Source organism: Tenrec ecaudatus, chromosome 14, assembly GCF_050624435.1.
Source record: "Tenrec ecaudatus isolate mTenEca1 chromosome 14, mTenEca1.hap1, whole genome shotgun sequence".
Classification (NCBI taxonomy): domain Eukaryota; kingdom Metazoa; phylum Chordata; class Mammalia; order Afrosoricida; family Tenrecidae; genus Tenrec; species Tenrec ecaudatus.
This window is the reverse complement of record NC_134543.1, coordinates 30,934,047-30,954,301: the sequence shown is the minus strand read 5'-3', so window position 1 is coordinate 30,954,301 and position 20,255 is coordinate 30,934,047. Positions and strand designations below refer to the sequence as shown.

Genomic DNA, 20,255 nt, shown 5'->3' with positions numbered 1-20,255 from the left:
TCCGGGCAAATAAGGGCCCACTTTTAAAAACTGTCAAATTGAGATAGAAATCAAGGGTACACACTAAGAACCAAGTTTTACACAATCTAAAATCCTCATTGATCTTTAAAAAAATGAGGTCAAGTGAATGGTCTGTGATGTTTCCCAGCTATGAATAGACCAAGGTGCTAGTCCCCTTACTCAATTCACATAGCCCTAAGGTCATCTTGCAAAGTGCATTATCAAAAACTATGGAGGTCAGCTGACAAAGTTTGACAGTCTGTTAAGCAAGTCAAACTCAGGTCAACAAGCTGTTGAGAGAAAAGCATCAAATCCTTTGTGTACACATTTAGTTTTATTGTCACAAAGCAACCTGTACACTTTTAACGTTTAACAGTGAGTATCTTTCCTTTGCAGTGAAACAAAAAGAAAATTTAAAAATAAACAGGAACAAAATTACAATAGAGAATGTCAATTCCAAAGAAAGTCCTACAGGTTCTGCTGATTCTTCCATCGACTGGCAGGGCTCAAGTCATCATTAGGAGAGAATTTTATTTTAAAAGTGTCATCTTAAACTGCAAGGATGTCTGTTAAACATGCCAAAGGAGAAATCATGGTGTCAAAATGCCCACTTAGCTCACCCAACCATCTCAAACCCACCCTTTGCTGACCTTCTATAACCCGCCTTTGTAAAAGTGTTCTTCCCTTTCTTTTTGAAGAAGAGAAAGTAGACAGATACATGGTCACAAATGCTAACTGTTCGTATTCACATAGAGACACAGTGTAATCTCTGAGCCCAATGTACAGAGGAAGGAGGAAAGAAGCTAGAGTTCTATGCACTACTACACAGGGGCCGAGCACCCTCCAGCTGCCAGCAGGGCCAAGGGAGCAGAGCGTTTTGTTTTCCCACAGAGCACGGTGGTAGTTTTTATTGAGACAGGAAGGGATAAAAATTAATTTGAACACAAGGGGGTAGAGATTCTTTTCCACTGTATTCTTCACAAGGCATTATTCCCCCCACCCCAAATAAGTTGAGAACCATGGTATAGATAAAAGAGACCTCAAGAACAGGGTGACTGAGCACAACAGGAAGAAACAAAGACAAAACAAAAAAAGACTGCAACTCTCTCCCAGGGACTGAAGAAAATTAAAAAAGGCTGGGATCCATCAGTGTTCTGTTAGTCATCCTCTCTCCATCCTCTTCTCCTTCCTCTCCCTCGTCATCATCTTCATCTTCTTCCCCTTCGTCTTCATCTCCTTCATCAATATCTTCGAAATCTTCTTTTTCTTCATCGTCATCATCATCTTCTCCTTCACCTTCCTCGTCATCCATATTAGGAACCAAATAGTACTGTAATGGATTTGGCCAAAGATCATCTTTGATGACCTCTTGCAATTCATCTGCACCTGCATCAGAACGGTCGGTAAACCCGGTAAAGAAACTCTCGGGTTCGTCATGTTGCCTCTTCCTGCTAGCTTTGTTCTGTTTGACTGGAATGTTTCGCCAGTCCTTTCCAGATTTCCATTTGATTTTGAAGATGGATCACCCCTCTCATTCATATGAAATTCTTTGGAGAGAACTTTATTTTCAAGGTAAGGATTTTCATCAAAATAAAAATCTATTCTGTAACCTGATTTAATATCTTCAAATTCTGTCACTTCAACTCTGGTCAAATAATGCAGAGCCTCTTCATCCTCGTCCCCAAGTAATGCAGACACTTGCAGATGGTTGACAAATGTTGTTACCCCCAAATTTGGGATTTTGGCGATCAATTCTGACCTCTTCTGAAAGAGTTTGTGATATTTCAGTTCTACTTTCAAAATCTCCTCACTGGCTTGTTCATTAAGTCTGTCTATTTCATTTTGTAGCTCATCAAGATGTCCAATTGTTTTCTGCTCTTCTTTTTCTGAGGTCTCATAGTCCCGTCATCGTTGGAGTTGAGCTCCTTTTACTGACTTTGGTCACAGGTGCCAACTTGGTGCTGCACCGCGGTGGGGGTAGGGGGAGAGAAGGGAGGAGAAGGGGACAGGTAGGCGGCTTCCCCTCTGGCCTGGTCTGGCCACCCCCTCCCTGTGCACCCTTGCTCCTGCTGCCCTGTGGCCTGATGATGAGGGCGGGGATGGGGCAAGGCTCGGCTCCTGTTGATGGAGCAGAGGCAGCCCCAGATGCTATATCTTTTAGTAGTCGGGCACCATCAGCTCTCTTCACCACATTTGCTTAAGCACCCATTTGTCTTCAGCAATCTTGCCAGGTAAGTGAGCATCACAGAATGCCATTTTATTAGAACGAGTGTTCTTGCGTTGAGGGAATATTTGAGTAGAGGGCTAATGTTTGTCTGCTTCCTTAATACTTAACATAGCAATATATGGACATAGGTCTATATCCATATCATCATATATTAATATACTCACATGTTACATGTCTATATTTATACCTCTATCAATGTCTTTTGCCTCCTACTTCTTTCCTCTATTTCCTTTTTTTCCTCCTATCCCACTATCATGTTCAATCTTCATTCAGCTCTCAGTAATTCCTCTACAGTCCAGTGGTCCTTAACCTTCCTAATGCCACGATCCTCTAATACAGTTCCTCAGGTTGTGGTGACCCCCAACCATAAAATTATTTTTGTCGCTACTTCTTAATTGTAATTTTGCTACTGTTATGAATTGTAATGTAAATATCTGATATGCAGGATATATTTTAATTGTCACAAAATGAACATAATTAAAGCATAGGGATTAATCACAAAAACAACATGTAAGTATATATTGTGAAATACTTATTTCTAATGAAAAACAAATGAAATTTTGTCTTAAAGCATAGTGTAGCATGAGGAACAGTCTTAATATAACAACAGTAGGGGGGTCCGGGAAGATGGCCGACAGGGACACCCGCATACTCTGAGAGCTCCTCCAAACAAAGCGGGATTGGCGACCAGGTAGCTGAATAGTAAGAGTCTGGTGAGTGAAATATCCCCCAGGGACAGCACCCCAGTCCCACCCCACGTATTTGTCCTGAGCAGGGGTCTAGGTGAAAGAGGACCGGACTCGTGGGACATCTCTGGTCACTAAGCTGTCGTGAGCTCACTGGCGACCGGCCTAGGCTCCATCCCCAAACCGGACCCCAGCCCAGAGCCGCTTGCCTGCCCTGCCTAGACAGGCGCAGCAGGTCACTCTCCCCTACACCAGCGGCCCACTCGCGGATCCCCACTGGGAGAGAAGCTTTCCTCTCCCGTGATTCCCCTCTCCCGGCAGGGCAGCGATCTGCCCTCGGGCCCCGCGTCCCTCCCTCCATTCATCCAAGCTCAGGGGAGCGGACCCGCGGGTTGTCTGGCGACCCCCACGGGGGACCATCCACCTGCACCGCTGCCGTGGACCTCTCCACCTGCCCTCCGTGCGCCGGCCTCCCACCCCCGCCCGCCCCCGCCCCTGGCAGCCTAGCGCCAGCTCCACTCCTGGCGGGGACCCTGCGCTGAGCACTTCCCGCCGACGGGAGCCATAGCCCAACCTGCGCCTGTCCCGGACCCTGAGCTTCCGCGGAGCGCCTCAGCCCGCGCTGCTGAGTCTGCCCGCCAAGGGCCCCTCCCTGCGCAAGGCACAAGAGTAGGTGCCCTCCCCAGGGTGCTGCGGGGACCCCGGCGGCCACGACTCAGCCTGAGCGGAGGAAGGGCACCATTGCCCCCTGCGGTTTCGCGCCAAGCCTCCTTTGCCGGCGCCATTACCCCCTGCGGTTTCGCGCCAAGCCACTACGGTCCGCGGGGTTCTGAGCTCAGAGCAGGGCGGAGAGCGAACACCATTGTTCCCTGCAGTGTCGCGCCGCTGTCTGCGCAGCTGTCCGAGGGGCCTCCCCGCGCCCGCTCACAGCCCGGGCAGATCAAACATTCCACCTGCAGTGGAGCCTGGGACTTGGCTTTGCAGTCCCTGAGGAGCCGTCAGTGAGCTCCAGCCAGCTCTCACCACCTGGGGCCCTGTGGGGTCCCCAGTGCCAGCCCTAAGCCTGCCGCAGCCCGCCCCAGCCACCCCAGGAGACGGCACAGTGGCCTGAGCCTCCACACAATAAGGTTACTCCTGTCTCCCAGAAGCATGGGGCCTATGAAAGGATCAAGGAAAAATCAACAGACCACATCACTCCCAACAAAAAAATCAGAGAAACGAGGCACTTTAACAGACCTAACGTCACTCATAGAAGAAACAGATATAGATCAGCCACAAAAGGAAATCTTCAGAACTCTGCTTGCAGTAATACAGGAGCTAAGAGAAGCAAACCAAAATAAGGATGCAACGATAGAAGGGATGAAATGCACAATAGAGGGGGTGAAGTCCACAATAGAGGGGATGAATACTATCCACCAAAAGGAACTGCAGAAACTAACAGAGGAGGTAGCAGAGGCCACACAAAAGGTCACAGAAGCTATATCTAGGCTTGAGGAGGCTGAGAACCGTATCAGTGAACTCGAGGACGCTCAAACCAAACGAAGCAAGCGAGAAAAACAATCAGATGGGAAAATTAAAGAAGCAGAAGACAGCCTGAGATCAATGACAGATGCTATGAAGAGGAATAATATTCGAATAATCGGTCTACCGGAACACAACATAACACACAAATCGACTGCCAAGATAGCAAAGGAATTCCTGGAAGAAAATTTCCCCAACCTAACAAATGAGAATCCGACTCTCATACAGGAAGCAGAGAGGACGCCGGCTAAGCTAAACACCAAGAAGAACACGCCAAGACATATAATTGTAAAATTATCCAACTTAGAGGAAAAAGAGAAAATTTTACGAGCATCAAGAGAAAGGAAGACAGTCACATACAAAGGAGCGCAGGTAAGAATATGCTCAGACTTATCAGCAGAAACCATGAAGAGGAGGAGAGAATGGAGCAACATCTTCCAAAAACTGAAAGATAAAAATGCCTCCCCCAGAATCCTATACCCTGCCAAGTTATCCATTAAGATAGAGGGTAAGATAAGGGTCTTCCAGGACAAGGAAGAACTCAAAAAATATACTGTAAGTCACCCGACCCTGCAGAACATACTGGTTGACTCACTATGGCCAGAAGATCAAGCTCCGACTAGAACCACCAGGAGACCACCATATAACCCATCTCCATCTAGAAGCCAACATGCCAGCAACACGTACCAGGACAACACGGTCTCAGATGGAAAAGAGGACAGGATAGAAACCCTCCACTCAAACGCAGTACACTGATATGAAGGAAGATAGGCAAAGACCCAAAACACAAAACAGATATGGCAACCATGAAGCCAGAGATTGTAATAATCACTCTGAATACAAATGGGCTCAATTCATATGTTAAAAGAAAGAGGCTGGAGGATTGGATTAGAAAACATAACCCATCAATCTGCTGCCTGCAAGAGACACACCTTAAGCAAGCAGACAAGCATATGCTGAGAATAAAGGGCTGGCAGAAAGTTTACCAAGCAAATGGTAACTCCAAGAAGGCAGGAGTGGCTATCTTACTCTCCGACAAAATGGATTTCAAGATCCAAAACATAAAAAGAGACAAAGAGGGACACTACATAATGCTCAAAGGCTCAATAAACCAGGAAGCACTTAGCATACTGAATATTTACGCACCTAATAATGGTGCGGCAAATTTCGTCAAACAAACTGTTGAAAAAATGACAGAAGAAATCACGGAAACAACAATAATAGTGGGGGACTTCAACACTCCACTATCAGAGAAAGACAGGTCACAGGGAAAGAAGCTCAGCAAAGAGGCCAGAGAGCTAAACAATGTAATTAGGCAACAGGGCCTGATAGACATCTATAGAGCCTTTCATCCAAAAGCAAAAGGTTTCACATTCTTCTCCAATCCACACGGATCTTTCTCAAGAATAGATCACATGCTGGGACACAAGGCCAGCCTGAGTAAATTCAAACACATAGATATTATCCAGACGTCTTTCTCAGACCACCATGCCATAAAGCTGGAGATTAATAGGAGGGCACCCAGAAAAGCAAGGGCCACCAATTGGAGAATAAACAACGATCTCCTGCGACATGAATGGGTTAAGGTCCAGATCAGAGAGGATATCAGGAAGTTTCTAGAAACTAATGAGAACGAGCATACAACATATCAAAACTTATGGGACACTGCAAAGGCAGTTATCAGAGGTAGCTTGATATCACTGAATGCATACATGAAAAAAGAAGTAAGGCGTATGACAGATATGTTAACACAAAACCTCCAACAACTAGAACAGAGTCAACAGAACTACCCCTCCAATAGCAAGAGAAAAGAAATAATAAAAATCAGGGCGGAGTTAAACCAGTGGGAAGACAAAAGAACAATGCAAAGGATTAACGCAACTAGAAGCTGGTTTTATGAACGAATTAATAAAATTGACACTCCCCTGGCAAAGCTTACCAAAGATAGAAAGGAGCAATCATCAATAGCCAGGATGAGGGATGAATCGGGGGCAATAACAACAGACCCCAATGAGATAAAAAGGATAATCACAAAGTACTATGAAGGTTTGTATTCTAATGAATTCAGAAACCTGGAAGACATGGATAAATATTTAGAAAACAATCTATCCCTAGGTTATCTGAGACAGATCAAGAACCTCAACAAACCCATAGCGAAGGAAGAAATAGAGAGTGTCATCAAAAACCTACCAAGGAAAAAGGCCCCAGGGCCAGATGGCTACACAGCAGAATTTTACCAAACATTCAGGGAAGAGCTGACACCGATCCTCCACAAAGTATTCCATAACATAGAAAAGAACGGCAAGCTCCCAAACTCATTTTACGAAGCCAGCATTACTTTGATACCCAAACAGGGAAAAGACCCCACAGGTGTAGAGAATTATAGACCAATATCTCTAATGAACATAGATGCAAAAATCCTTAACAAAATATTGGCCAATAGAATACAAAGGAACATCAAACATATCATTCACCACGACCAAGTAGGATTCATCCCAGCGATGCAGGGATGGTTTAACATCCGAAAATCCATCAATATCATACACCACATCAAGAAGAAAAAGGATAAAAACCATATGATAATATCCATAGATGCAGAAAAAGCATTTGACAACATCCAGCACCCATTCCTAATCAAAACACTCATGAAGATAGGATTGGAAGGTAAGTTCCTCAAGCTCATACAAGCTATCTATGAAAGACCAACATCATAGTCAATAGAGAAAAGACAAGAACAATACCACTGAAAAAGGGTACAAGACAAGGATGCCCCCTGTCCCCTCTTCTATTCAATATCGTTTTGGAGGTTCTGGCTAACAACATAAGACAGCGGAAGGACATCAAAGGGATCCAGTTGGGAGAGGAGGAAGTGAAACTATTGTTATTTGCAGATGACATGATCCTATACATTGAAGACCCCCAAAACTTCACAGTTGGAATACTTACAGCAATAGAGGAATACGGAAGAGTAGCAGGATACAAGATCAATAAACAGAAGTCGGTAGGGTTTCTATACACATTGGACAGGGCCATGGAAGAGGCGATTAAGAGGGAAGTACCCTTCACAGTAGCCAAGAACAAACTGAAATACCTAGGAATATACTTAACAAAAAATACTAAAGACCTTTATAAGCATAATTATAAAACCCTATTACAGGAAACCAAAAGTGACCTTCACAAATGGATGACCCTCCCCTGCTCATGGTTAGGTAGGCTGAACATAGTAAAGATGACAGTTCTTCCTAAAGCACTCTACAAGTTCAATGCTATACCAATCCAATTACCATCAACCTTCTTCAAGGAATTGGAAAAACTGACCACCAACTTCATATGGAGAGGGAAGAAACCTAGAATTAGCAGAGAACTCCTCAAGAAGAAGGACACAATTGGAGGACTCGCCCTACCTGATTTTAATGCCTACTACACAGCTACAGTGGTCAAAACAGCATGGTACTGGCACAATGATAGACACTCAGACCAGTGGAAAAGAATAGAAAGCCCAGGAGTAAAATCATCAGCATATAGACAACTGATCTTCGACAAGGGTCCCAAAAACATCAAGTGGGAAGCAGATGCCCTCTTTAATAAGTGGTGCTGGAAACAATGGATATCCACATGTAGAAAGTTGAAACAAGACGTCTACCTCACCCCATGCACAAGAATACACTCAAGGTGGATCACAGATCTAGAAGTCAAACCCCAAACCATCAGGACCATTAAGGAGGGAATCGGGACTAATCTCAGAGCACTGGCCCAGGGAGCACATAGGCTCACTGCAACAGGTAAGGGGACACACACAGGTGATCTGGAAATCGACAAATGGGATCTAATAAGAATAAAACACCTGTGCACCTCGAAAGACTTTGCCAAGAGGGTGACAAGGCAACCCACAGACTGGGAGAAGATTTTTAGTAATGACACGTCAGACAAAGGGCTCATTACTAAAATCTACAACACCATCATGACTTGCAAAAAGAGGAAAACAGTTAACCCCCTAAGGAAGTGGGCAAAAGAAATGAGAAGAACTTTCACTAGAGAGGAGATCAATATGGCCAATAAATATATGAGAAAGTGCTCGAAGTCCCTTGCCATAAGAGAAATGCAAATCAAAACAACCATGAGATACCACCTAACACCCCTGAGGCTAGCCCAGATCAGTAAATCAGAGAGCAACAAGTGTTGGAGGGGCTGTGGTGAAGTAGGAACCCTCCTCCACTGCTGGTGGTCGTGCAGATTTGTACAGCCACTGTGGAAAGCAATCTGGCGATACCTAAAGAAAATGGAAATTGATCTACCTTACGACCCAGCCATCCCTCTACTGGGCATATACCCGGTTGAAGCAGCAAATAAAACACGACCAGTCATATGCGCTCCAATGTTTATTGCGGCACAATTCACAATAGCAAAGACTTGGAAACAGCCTAAGTTTCCATCGATAGACGAGTGGATTAGCAAACTTTGGCACATACACACAATGGAGTATTATGCAGCACTGAAAAGCACTGATGAGCACATGAAACACGTTATTTCATGGGAAGAGCTGGAAGGAATTATGTTAAGCGAGGTAAGCCAGACCCAAAGGGACAGGTACAACATGAGTCCCCTGAGGTAAGTACAATCAGCATGACAGAAATAGAAGAATAAACATCCATCCCACAATAAACGGGAGGAAGCATAGATAGTTGGAGGGAGGACAGGCCACACCTAGGGAGGTACATGAGTGCCCAGCATAAAGAAGGAGTAGTGGGGTAGAGAGAGGGAGAACCGGGAGGGGAAGAATCTGAATGGATGGTATGGGGGGGGCAGGGTACTAACCCACCCAGGGGAGAGTATCGGTTGTGTCCCCACAGATCTGGAACATGCATACGGACCCCCAACACGACACACCAAACAAGGAGGGCAACGCAAAGTACAGAGGTTTACACAAAGAGGCTGGACGACAAGCCGGCCCAAACCAGAATTAGGCCGTCCCCACACTCGAAGGGAATACCACAGAAAACAAAAATAGATCGTCTGGAGTGGGAAAGGAACTGACCCACCACACCACATCCAGAAGGAAGCTGAAACAAAAGAAGGAGAAAGGACGTAGTGGAGTACACCTGGGTCCACCAAGCCCAAAGTCGATAGACCAGCTAGAAGGGCCCGTCATACAGATAGGACCATTCAGCTGACCACACTACGAGATATGACATCCTGCACCAACACATGGCCCTACATGGGACAGCACCTGAGACACAATGGGGGATGGGCGACTGAGCTGACCCAGCCACACTGAGGCAAACACTGGGGGCGTTCAATGGAGCAGCGGAGGAAGCAGAGCAAAGGGAGCCCGAGGGAGTATAAAGGATGGTCTAAAGGCCAACAAAAGGACCTCGAACTACTAGCAATTTTTCGTTTAATATTTGCTATCTTTTTGCTTAGTCTTTTTTAATTTGTTTTGTTTTTTACCTTGTAAATTTTGTATGTTAGTGGCTTTTCTGCTTATCAGCATGTCAATGTTGCTTCTGTCAAAGCCATGTTCTTATGGGCCACTTGGGTGCAGTCAAAGTCATATCCATTTGTATGCACATATTACTATGTCAGCAGGTCCACCTAGACAAGATAGGCTGGACAAATAATGAGAGAAGAAAACAACAGGCCCAACGGTCCTGGAGGGACATGAGAGCCTGGGAGGTAGGGGAAGGGAGGAGGTGTCGCGAAACACAGGAACAAGGGAACAGCGAATGGTTCTAAACCAGAGGAGGGAGGGGAGGGGAGGACTGGAAGGGAGTGACCAAGAGCAAGGTAACTGAGAGGAACTACTGAATCCAGAATGAAGGCCAAACATGGTAATGGGTCGGGAGGAAAGCGAAAGGAAATAGAGGAAAGGAGTAGGGGGCAAAGTGCATACAGAGAACCCTAAATACAGACATGTACATATGTAAATATATTTATGTTTATGGGGGCAATAGATTTATATGCATATATTTATAGGTTCAGTAGTAGGGTAGCAGATGGACATTGGGCCTCCTCATGCATAATCCCCCAATACAATAGCACCTCGCCCTGCTAAGCAGCCACTGCAGGATACCCATCTTCCCGACATGATCACTGAAGACAGCCATGTGTGTAAGCAAATGTGGTGAAGAAAACTGATGGTGCCCGGCTATCAAAAAAAGATATAGCGTCTGGGGTCTTAAAGGCTTGAAGGCAAATAAGCGGCCATCTAGCTCAGAAGCAACAAAGCCCACAGAGAAGAAGCACACGGCCTAAGCGAATACAAGGTGTTGAATGGACCATGTAGCAGATACAAAGGAACAAAAACAATCATTGTGTGATCACCTTCCTCACATAATGGCTGAAGACGAAAGTGTGCATAAGCAAGTGTGGTGAAGAAGGCGGATGGTGCCCGGCTACTGAGAGATATAGCGTCTGGGGACTTAAAGGCTTGAAAGCAAACAAGCGGCCATCTAGCCCAGAAGCAACCGAGCCCACACGGAAGCAGCACACCAACATAGGTGACCATGAAGGACAGAGGAGACCAGGTCTCCAACATCAAAGGTGGGGTGGTGGTGAGAATCACATCATCGTGAAAGAGGGGGAGTGCATGATGGGGACCCAATGCCCACCTGTAGAGAGCTGAACACCCCTTCCAGAGGGGTAGTGAGGAGGAGATGGGCCACTCAGGGTTCAGTGTAACAACAATGAAACTCAAAACCTTCCTCTAGTTCCTGAACGCCTCCTCCCCTCCCAGTCATCATGACCCCAATCCTACCTTGCCTTGCGGACCTGGTTGTACCAGAGGATGTACAGCGGTGCAGTGGGGATCTGGAGGCACAGGGAATCTAGGACAGACGAACCCTTCAACACCAGCGGTGGGAGTGGCGACACCAGGAGGGAAGGGCATGTAGAAAGGGAGAACCGATCTCAGAGATCTACGTGTAACCTCCTCTCTGGGAGATTGGCAAGGGGGAGGTGGGTGAGGAGAGACGCCGGGGAGTGTAAGATAAGATATAATAATTATTTATAAACTATCAAGGGACCAGGGGTGGGATCGGGGAGGGAGGGGGATGGGGGGAAAAAAAGGGAAACCGAGCTGATTCCAGGAACCCAAGTGGAAGGTGAATTATGAGAGTGATGAGTGCAACGAATGTATAAGGGTGCTTTGCTCAATTGATTGTATGTACAGATTGTGATAAGAGCCTTATGAGCCCCAATAAAAAGATTAAAAAAAATGATTAGGGCAAAGAATGTACGGATGTGCTTTATACAATTGATGTATGTATATGTATATGTATGGATTGTGATAAGAGTTGTATGAGCCCCTAATAAAATGTAAAAATAAATAAATAAATAAATGAAAAAAAAGAAAAAAGAAACAAAATTAATCATGTAATTGTAATTTTAAAAAAAGAAATTGAATTATTGCTTATTATAATTTATTCTTTACACTTAAATTTCCACCAAACTGTATACAATATATACTTTACTGGTTTAAAAAGTTTTGCTGACCTGGATGTCACAGAAAAAAAAGAGGACCTGATGCGAGGGGCTTAAGTGGAGAGCAAATGCCTTGAGAATGATTGGGGCAGGGAATGTATGGATGTGCTTTATACAATTGATGTATGTATATGTATGGATGGTGATAAGAGTTGTATGAGTCCCTAATAAAATGTAAAAAAAGAAAAGAGGAGAAAAAAATGATTAGGGCAAAGACTGTACAGATGTGCTTTATACAATTGATGTATGTATATGTATGAACTGTGATAAGAATTGTATGAGCCCCAATGAATTGTTTTAAAAAAAAAAGAGGCCTGGTAGAGCTTGATCAAGGGCAATGTAACTGAGAGAAATTACTGAAACCCAAATGAAGGCTGAGCATAATAGTGAGACAAGAGGAAAGTAAAAGGAAATCGAGGAAAGAACTAGGAGGCAAAGAACATTTATAGAGCTCTAAATACAGGCATGTACATATGTAAATATATTTATATATGATGATGGGGAAATAGATCTGTAGGTTTAGTATTAAGGTAGCAGATGGACACTGGGCCTCCACTCAAGTACGCATTCAATGCAAGAACACTTTGTTCTATTAAACTGGCAATCCATGATACACACCTTCCCGACATGATCGCTGAAGACAAGCGGGTGCATAAGCAAATGTGGTGAAGAAAGCTGATGGTGCCTGTCTATCAAAAGATATAGTGTCTGGGGTCTTAAAGGCTTGAAGATAAACAAGCAGTCATCTAGCTGAGAAGCAACAAAGCCCACATGGAAAAAGCACACTAGCCTGTGTGACCACGAGGTGTTAAAGGGATCAGGGATCAGGCATCAAAGAACAACAAAATCATATCATTGTAAATGAGGGAGAGTGTGGAGTGGAGACCCAAAGCCCATCTGTAGACAACTGGATATCCCCTTACACAAGGGTTGCTGGGAGGAGAAGAGCCAGCCAGGGTGCAGTGTAGCAATGATGACACATACAACTTTCCTCTGACTCTTTGATGCTTCCTCCCCCCACTATCATGATCCCAATTCTACCTCATAAATCTGGCTAGACCAGAGGATGTTCACTGGTACAGATCAGAACTGGAAACTAAGGAAAGACAGGACATATAAACCCTTCCGGACCAATAATGAGAATGGCTATACCAGGAGGGGAAGGGGAAGGTGGAGTTGACAGGGGGAACCAATCACAAGGATCTACATATAAACAACTCCCTTGGGGACAGACAACAGAAGAGTGGGTAAAGGGAGGCATTGGACAGCATAAGATGACAAAATATTAATAATTAATAAATTATCAAGGGTTTGTGAAGGAGGTAGGGTGGGCATGGAGGGAAAAAATGAGCTGATACCAAGGGCTCTAGTAGAAAGCAAATGTTTGAGAATGATGAGGGCAACAAATCTACAAATGTGCTTGACACAATGGATGCATGTATGGATTGTGATAAGAGTTGTACCAGCTCCCAATAAAATAATTTTTATTATTTTTATTCTTTTATAAATCATTTTATTGGGGGCTGTTACATATATTATAACAATCCATACCTCCATTATATCAAGCAAGACGTCCAACTGTTGGAGTCAACAATTTCTAAATATTATCTTTCTTCTTGACCCTTTGATATCAGCTCCTCTTTTTTGCCCTCCCTCCCCCACTCTGCCACTCCCATGAATCTGTAATATATTATGTATTGTTATCTTAGCCTGGGTAGACTAGAAAAACAAATTCATGGAGACACTCATGTATGTATAAGAAAGAGCTTAATCTACTGGAGCAATTGAATATTGAAAAAACATCCCAGCCCAGTCCAGATCAAGTCCATAAGTCTGATATTAACCCATATGTTCGATATCTGTAAAGTCCTCTTCAGACTCATGAAACATATGAAATGACGCTGAATGCAGGAAGATCACAGACCAGTGGGTGGAAAGTCTTGTGGATCCAGTGACAGTGTAAGCGTCTCAGGGCTGACAGAGATCTCTACATGGCTCCTCCAGCTCAAGGTACTAGTGTTGCTCCCTGTGTCTTATCAGCTGGAATGCCTCGCAGGGAGTGTGTGTGCGTCCTACCTCCAACAGACTATTATCTCCTTAGTGCCTCTAAATGAGGTCATCAAACTGAATTGATTGACAGGTAAACTCCACCCCTTCCCTCTTAAGTCTCAAATTGACGACAGGTTATGTAATTACTACACATATCTTACACCATTCTATCCCTTCAGCTACTATCCTGGTGCTCATCCCCCTCGAGGTGGGTTATTCTGCCATCATTGCTATCTGTTTTCCCTCTCCTCCTCCCCTTTCCCTTCCCTACCCTTCTGAAATTGTTACTCCCATTACTGATACTGAGGGGCTTTGTCTTTTCTGAGTTCTGTATATTTAAAGCTTTTGTCTGTGCCACTCTATGTACACCAGTCTAGCAGGATTTTCAAGGTAGGACTGAGATCATAATAGTGAGGGGAGGAAGGATTAAAGAGCCGGAGTGTGGGAAGCCGTAGCTTTCGCGAGATGTGGGAAGCCACAGCTCTCGTGATGTGGGTAGCCGCAACTCTCGCTGCCATTACTAGATGGCGCCGGGCAGTCAGGGCGGTGGTCCAACTAAGTGGTAAACAACCACTTAGCGCATGCGCGATGCTGAGATGACGTAGTCATAACTCCACCCTGGAGTATGCAAACGAAGGTTCTGGCGAACTCACCAATCTATGCATGAGGTTTTGGCAAATGCACCAATCAAGGCACAGCACGTCCCCATAGAGCATATATAAGCAGCAGTAGTTTGGGGTTTCAAGGTCTTTACCTCATAATGAAAAATAAAACACCTGTGGAAGAATCCTGTTGTGGCGCGTCTTTTCTTGCTGGCAAGACCTGGCGCGCGACAAATGGTGCCGAAACCCGGGAATTTACAATCATCTAAGGCACGAGCGGAGACCCCCACCAGGGAGGATTCAGAACCACACGGAATTATAGAGGTAAGTTCTAAGAGACATGAGCCTGAACGATTGCTAGAGCTGCAAACTGTTGTATGCATTCTAATACTTTCACTTTCAGTTTCAACGGCGGACAGCCTGCTGCTTCTTATCTTGCAAATAAAACCGTGTGAACCTGTGTGTTAAATTCTTGTCTACATAAGTAGGGAATATGGGGAACGTAGCAATAAACACCATGGTTACAGCGCTTGATGCTTTATTAAGGAAGAGAGGATTAAAAATTTCAGAGCCGACGCTGCGTAAGTTTGTAACAAATGTGGATGAGATAGCACCGTGGTTTTTATCTACAGGTTCTCTGACCTTGGCGAGTTGGAACAAACTGGGCTGGGATGTAGACCGAGCTGCAAAAGAAGGGAAATTGAAACCGGGAACTAGACCCATCTGGAAGTTAATAAAAGCATGTATTGAGGATAAAGAGTGTAGACAGTCACTACAGCAGGGACAGCAGGCTTTGGAGGACGTTCAGGAAAGCATGTCAGAAACAGAACGGGACGAGTCCAAAGAGGCTCGGGGCGAGTCCAAAGAGGCTCGGGGCGAGTCCAAGGAGACTCGGGAAAGGCATGCCCAAACAGAAGAAACTGAGCAGGTAAAATTAGGGGAGGAAGTTGATCAACAGAAGAAGAACCGTACCCGCCATTCGGAGCCTTTATATCCGTGGCGAGAACTAGACCGTGCCCGCCATTCGGAGTCTTTAAATCCGTGGCGAGAACTAGAACTCTTGGAAATATCAGAGGAGGAGGAGGAGCAGTTAGAGGAGATAGCTGCTCGCTATGAGGAAGGTCGGCATGATGCACTAAAAGCGGCCCAAAGAGGGCGATATAGTGCTATGCGGAAGTCAGCTGTGAGCCCATCAGCACCACCTCCTTATAAGGAAGAAAAGCAAAAAGGGTGTGGCTATTCCTTTTGCCCACCCAATATCCGTAGAGAAATTCAACAAATGTATCCAGTATTTGAGGATCAGAATAACGCTCGTTATCATACACCCATAGAACACAAGCAAGTAAAGGACTTAGCTAAAGCTGTGAGAGCTTGTGGAGTAAGTGCAAATTATACTCAATCTTTAATTGAAAGGCTTACGAGTCAAGCTATGACTCCTGCCGATTGGACATTTGTAACAAAAGCAGTATTGACTACAGGACAGTACCTGGAATGGAAATCTTTATGGCAGGATTTATTAACAGCTCAGGCTAGAGAAAATGCTGCAGCAGGGCAGCCAGCATGGGATTTTGAAATGCTTACAGGCCAAGGAAGATGGGTTAATAATCAGACAGCATATCCATTGCAAGTATATCAGCAAATAAATTCTGCTGCAAGCAAAGCATGAAGAACTTTACCTAATAAAGGAGAGGTTAGAGGCAACTTAACAAAAATTGTACAGGGACCTACTGAACCTTTTTCAGATTTTGTGGCACGAATGTTGGAAGCAGCAGAAAAAATTTTTGGAGATCAAGACACAGCTATGCCTCTTATTGAGCAGCTAGTTTTTGAGCAGTGTACAAGTTTCTACACTGTGCGCCACTACAGATGAGTGGGCAATTTTTAAGTGCAGTTTTAATGCACTAATAGACAACCATTATCCTAAACATTCTTTGTTGCAATTTGTGACTGCACATCCAGTAATTTTTCCCCGTGTCACTGTTAACCATCCCATTAAGGAAGCTTTAGACATTTATACAGATGGCTCTAAAACAGGTAAAGGATGTTATGTGATAAACAATCAAGTGACTACATTACAATTTTTAGCTAATGCACCTCAATTAGTAGAATGTTTGGTGGTCTTAGAAGTTTTTAAGAAATTCACGGAACCAATTAACATCATATCTGACTCCCATTACGTAGTCAACGCAGTATCTAAGCTGGAAATTGCTGGCTACATTAAGCAATCTAGCAAGGTAGCAGACATATTGTCTCAAATTAGAAAATGTATTTTGCAACGAAAACACCCATTTTATATTCAGCATATACGTGCTCATAGCTTGCTCCCGGGACCCATGGTAAAAAGTAATAATTTGGCTGATCAAGCTACAAGAGCTTTTCCTGTGTTAACTAAATCCAATTTTGAACTTGCTAAAGACTTTCATGAGCTGTATCATGTGCCTGCTGCCACTCTACGCATTAAGTTTTCAATTACTCGCGCAGAGGCTCGTACTATTGTGTTGCAGTGCGCCAAGTGTGCAGAATTTATTTCTAAACCTTCAATTGGAGTAAATCCTCGAGGCGTCCGTCCTCTCGACATCTGGCAAATGGACGTTACCCACATATCTGCTTTTGGAAAGTTGCAGTACGTGCATGTGTCAGTGTACACCAGTTCTGGCATTGTACATGCAACACCCCTAACGGGGGGAAAATCCAGCCAAGTAATTCAACATTGCTTAGAGGCTTGGAGTGCATGGGGCAAGCCCACCATATTAAGAACGGATAATGGGCCTGCATATACTTCCACCAAGTTTCGACAGTTTTGCTTGCAAATGCAAGTAAAACACCTCACGGGCTTGCCGTACAATCCCCAAGGGCAAGGAATTGTGGAACAGTGTCATCGTACTTTAAAACAATATCTATTAAAACAAAAAGGGGGAATAGAGGCCGTGACGGTCACCACCCCTAGAATGGCCTTATCTTTAACTCTTTTTACTCTAAATTTTTTTAATCTGGATGAGAAAGGCCAATCAGCTGCAGACAGACATGGACAATGGCCAAAGCCACCAAAGGAAATGGCCCAATGGAAAAATGTATTGAATAATAAATGGTATGGCCCAGACCCCATATTAATCAGGTCCAGGGGAGCAATTTGTGTTTTTCCACAGAAAGAAGAAAACCCCATCTGGGTGCCAGAGAGACTGGTGAGACTAATTAAGGAGGATGAAGATCGTGGGAGCAGAAAGAATGAAAAAGACGATGATCAACCTAATAATGTTGCTGATACTGATGGTAATATGGACCCCAATAGTTAAAGGAGTTTCTTTATGGGCTATAGCTAAAACTTGGCCTGTACCTATTCCCATACACTCGAATGCGTCAATATTACCCTTATTCTTATTAACGCAATGTGATTTGGGAATACCATGTATTACACCTAGAGGGGAGCCTCCTAAAGTATATAATGCAAGCAATTTTACATTGGCATATATTTTGTGTTTTACCACCATTAATACTAGTGCACCTTGTATACATGTAAGAAATGGGTCTTTAGTCAATTGGGTGGATCCTTCTGGAGACTCTGCAGTTAATAATATTATATCCACCCTTATAAAAGTTGCACAAGGTGCTACAGGTGGAAGTGGCACCTCTGAGAAAGGAAAAGGTGTAAATATAACAACACTCATGATGATTCGTGAGGGATCTAGGCCCTCTGGGCCCATCTATGAATCAGTAGTGCCACCTAATGTGACCAGACGTGTCATATTACTTAGTTGTTTACCTAAAAAAGGTTTTCCGCCTTCTTTTACTCAATGTCAGTCTCCAAACTATCGGAACAAACCTATTATACCAGGTTTTGATATGACTCCAGCTTTAGGTAAAGCAAAATGGAATAGCAGTATTAATATCACTGGTCCTGATAATACTTGGCCGTGGTATGAATGGATATTATATAATCAACGTGGAGCATCTACAATAGTGACTCCTTTTGCAAAAATGTTTGGAATTAATGATACTTTATACAATGTCACCGGTGTATACAATACCACTACAAAGAGGCTGAAAGTAAATACTATGGTTAATGTATCAAGAGTGCAATTTCAGCCATCACCTGTTTGTGTCCAGCCCCCATTTTTCTTTCTGTTAACATTCAACATTAGTCATGCAAATGATACATTTTGGGAAGCTTCATGTAATAGTTTTAGCAGTCAGTGTTGGCTTGCTGAATGTTGGAATGGCTTTGAGCCATTTGCCTTGATAGTAAAGATTCCCACTATGACACCTGTACCGGTTGAAGCAGATCCCAATACTTTTCCTATTGCTACCCTTTATAGATATAAAAAAGATTTTGGCATTACTGCAGCAATTATTACAGCTATTACTATCTCAGCTGCAGCAGTGGTTACAGCAGAATTGGCTATGTCCAATCAAGTAATGACAGCAAATGTCATTAACAATATTACGCAATCTACATCAGAAGCTTTATCTACAGTCCATAAATTGGATGCTCGATTAATGTCTGGTTTACTGTTAGTAAACCAAAAAGTTAATTTATTACAACAACAAGTGGATACTCTTACAAGCATGGTGCAATTAAGTTGTGTTTCTTCAACACCTAATTTGTGCATAACACCTTTAAAATTCTTAAATGAGTCCTCTTTTAGCAGCAAGAATATATCCCAGTATCTTACAGGACAATGGACAGTTGAGCTGGAAGAACTTCAAGAACAACTCCGGATGCAGAGTACGACTCTTAATGGCACAAGAATGACACCCATAACTGTTGGAGATTTTACTTCTTGGCTTTCTACTGCCTTTTCCTACTTTAAAGAGTGGGTGGGGGTGTTTACATTTGCTGCAATAATGTGCTGTGGAGGAGTGTTGTTGCTATGGTTGCTCTGCAAGCTTAAAGCCCAGCAGAAACGTGACAAAGTCATCATCACGCAGGCGCTCTTAGCGATTGAGCGCGGTGGTTCCCATGATCTTTGGCTTTCTTTGTTAAGAGAAAATTAACCCCCATAAGTTGTCAGCTCTTGCACCCCAAGAGAATTGTCCCATTGCACTGGGAAGAGTGACAGAAATTGGATCTTGGTCAGCCCTTGCACCATGTGGAGCTTTGCTCATTGCACACATCAGGGTGACCAGATTTGGATTTTTAGATCCATCTTGATCTCCTGGGGCTGCTGGAGGCTCCAGAATGGATCGATGGACTTTATATCCATCTTGATCTTTTGGAGCTGCTGGAGGCTCTGGAATTGATCAATGGATTAGGCTTAAAATAAAAAAGAAAGGAGGAGATGTGGGAAGCCGTAGCTCTCGCGAGATGTGGGAAGCCACAGCTCTCGTGATGTGGGTAGCCGCAACTCTCGCTGCCATTACTAGATGGCGCCGGGCAGTCAGGGCGGTGGTCCAACTAAGTGGTAAACAACCACTTAGCGCATGCGCGATGCTGAGATGACGTAGTCATAACTCCACCCTGGAGTATGCAAACGAAGGTTCTGGCGAACTCACCAATCTATGCATGAGGTTTTGGCAAATGCACCAATCAAGGCACAGCACGTCCCCATAGAGCAAATATAAGCAGCAGTAGTTTGGGGTTTCAAGGTCTTTACCTCATAATGAAAAATAAAACACCTGTGGAAGAATCCTGTTGTGGCGCGTCTTTTCTTGCTGGCAAGACCTGGCGCGCGACACCGGAGAAGTGTTGTGCTT

The 20,255-nt window shown here is 44.2% G+C and overlaps 1 pseudogene; it reads right to left on the bottom strand.

The window, feature by feature from the left end:
* Positions 1-1,126: 1,126 nt before the first annotated feature.
* Positions 1,127-13,470, bottom strand: LOC142426224 (protein SET-like; annotated as a pseudogene).
* Positions 13,471-20,255: the final 6,785 nt, after the last annotated feature.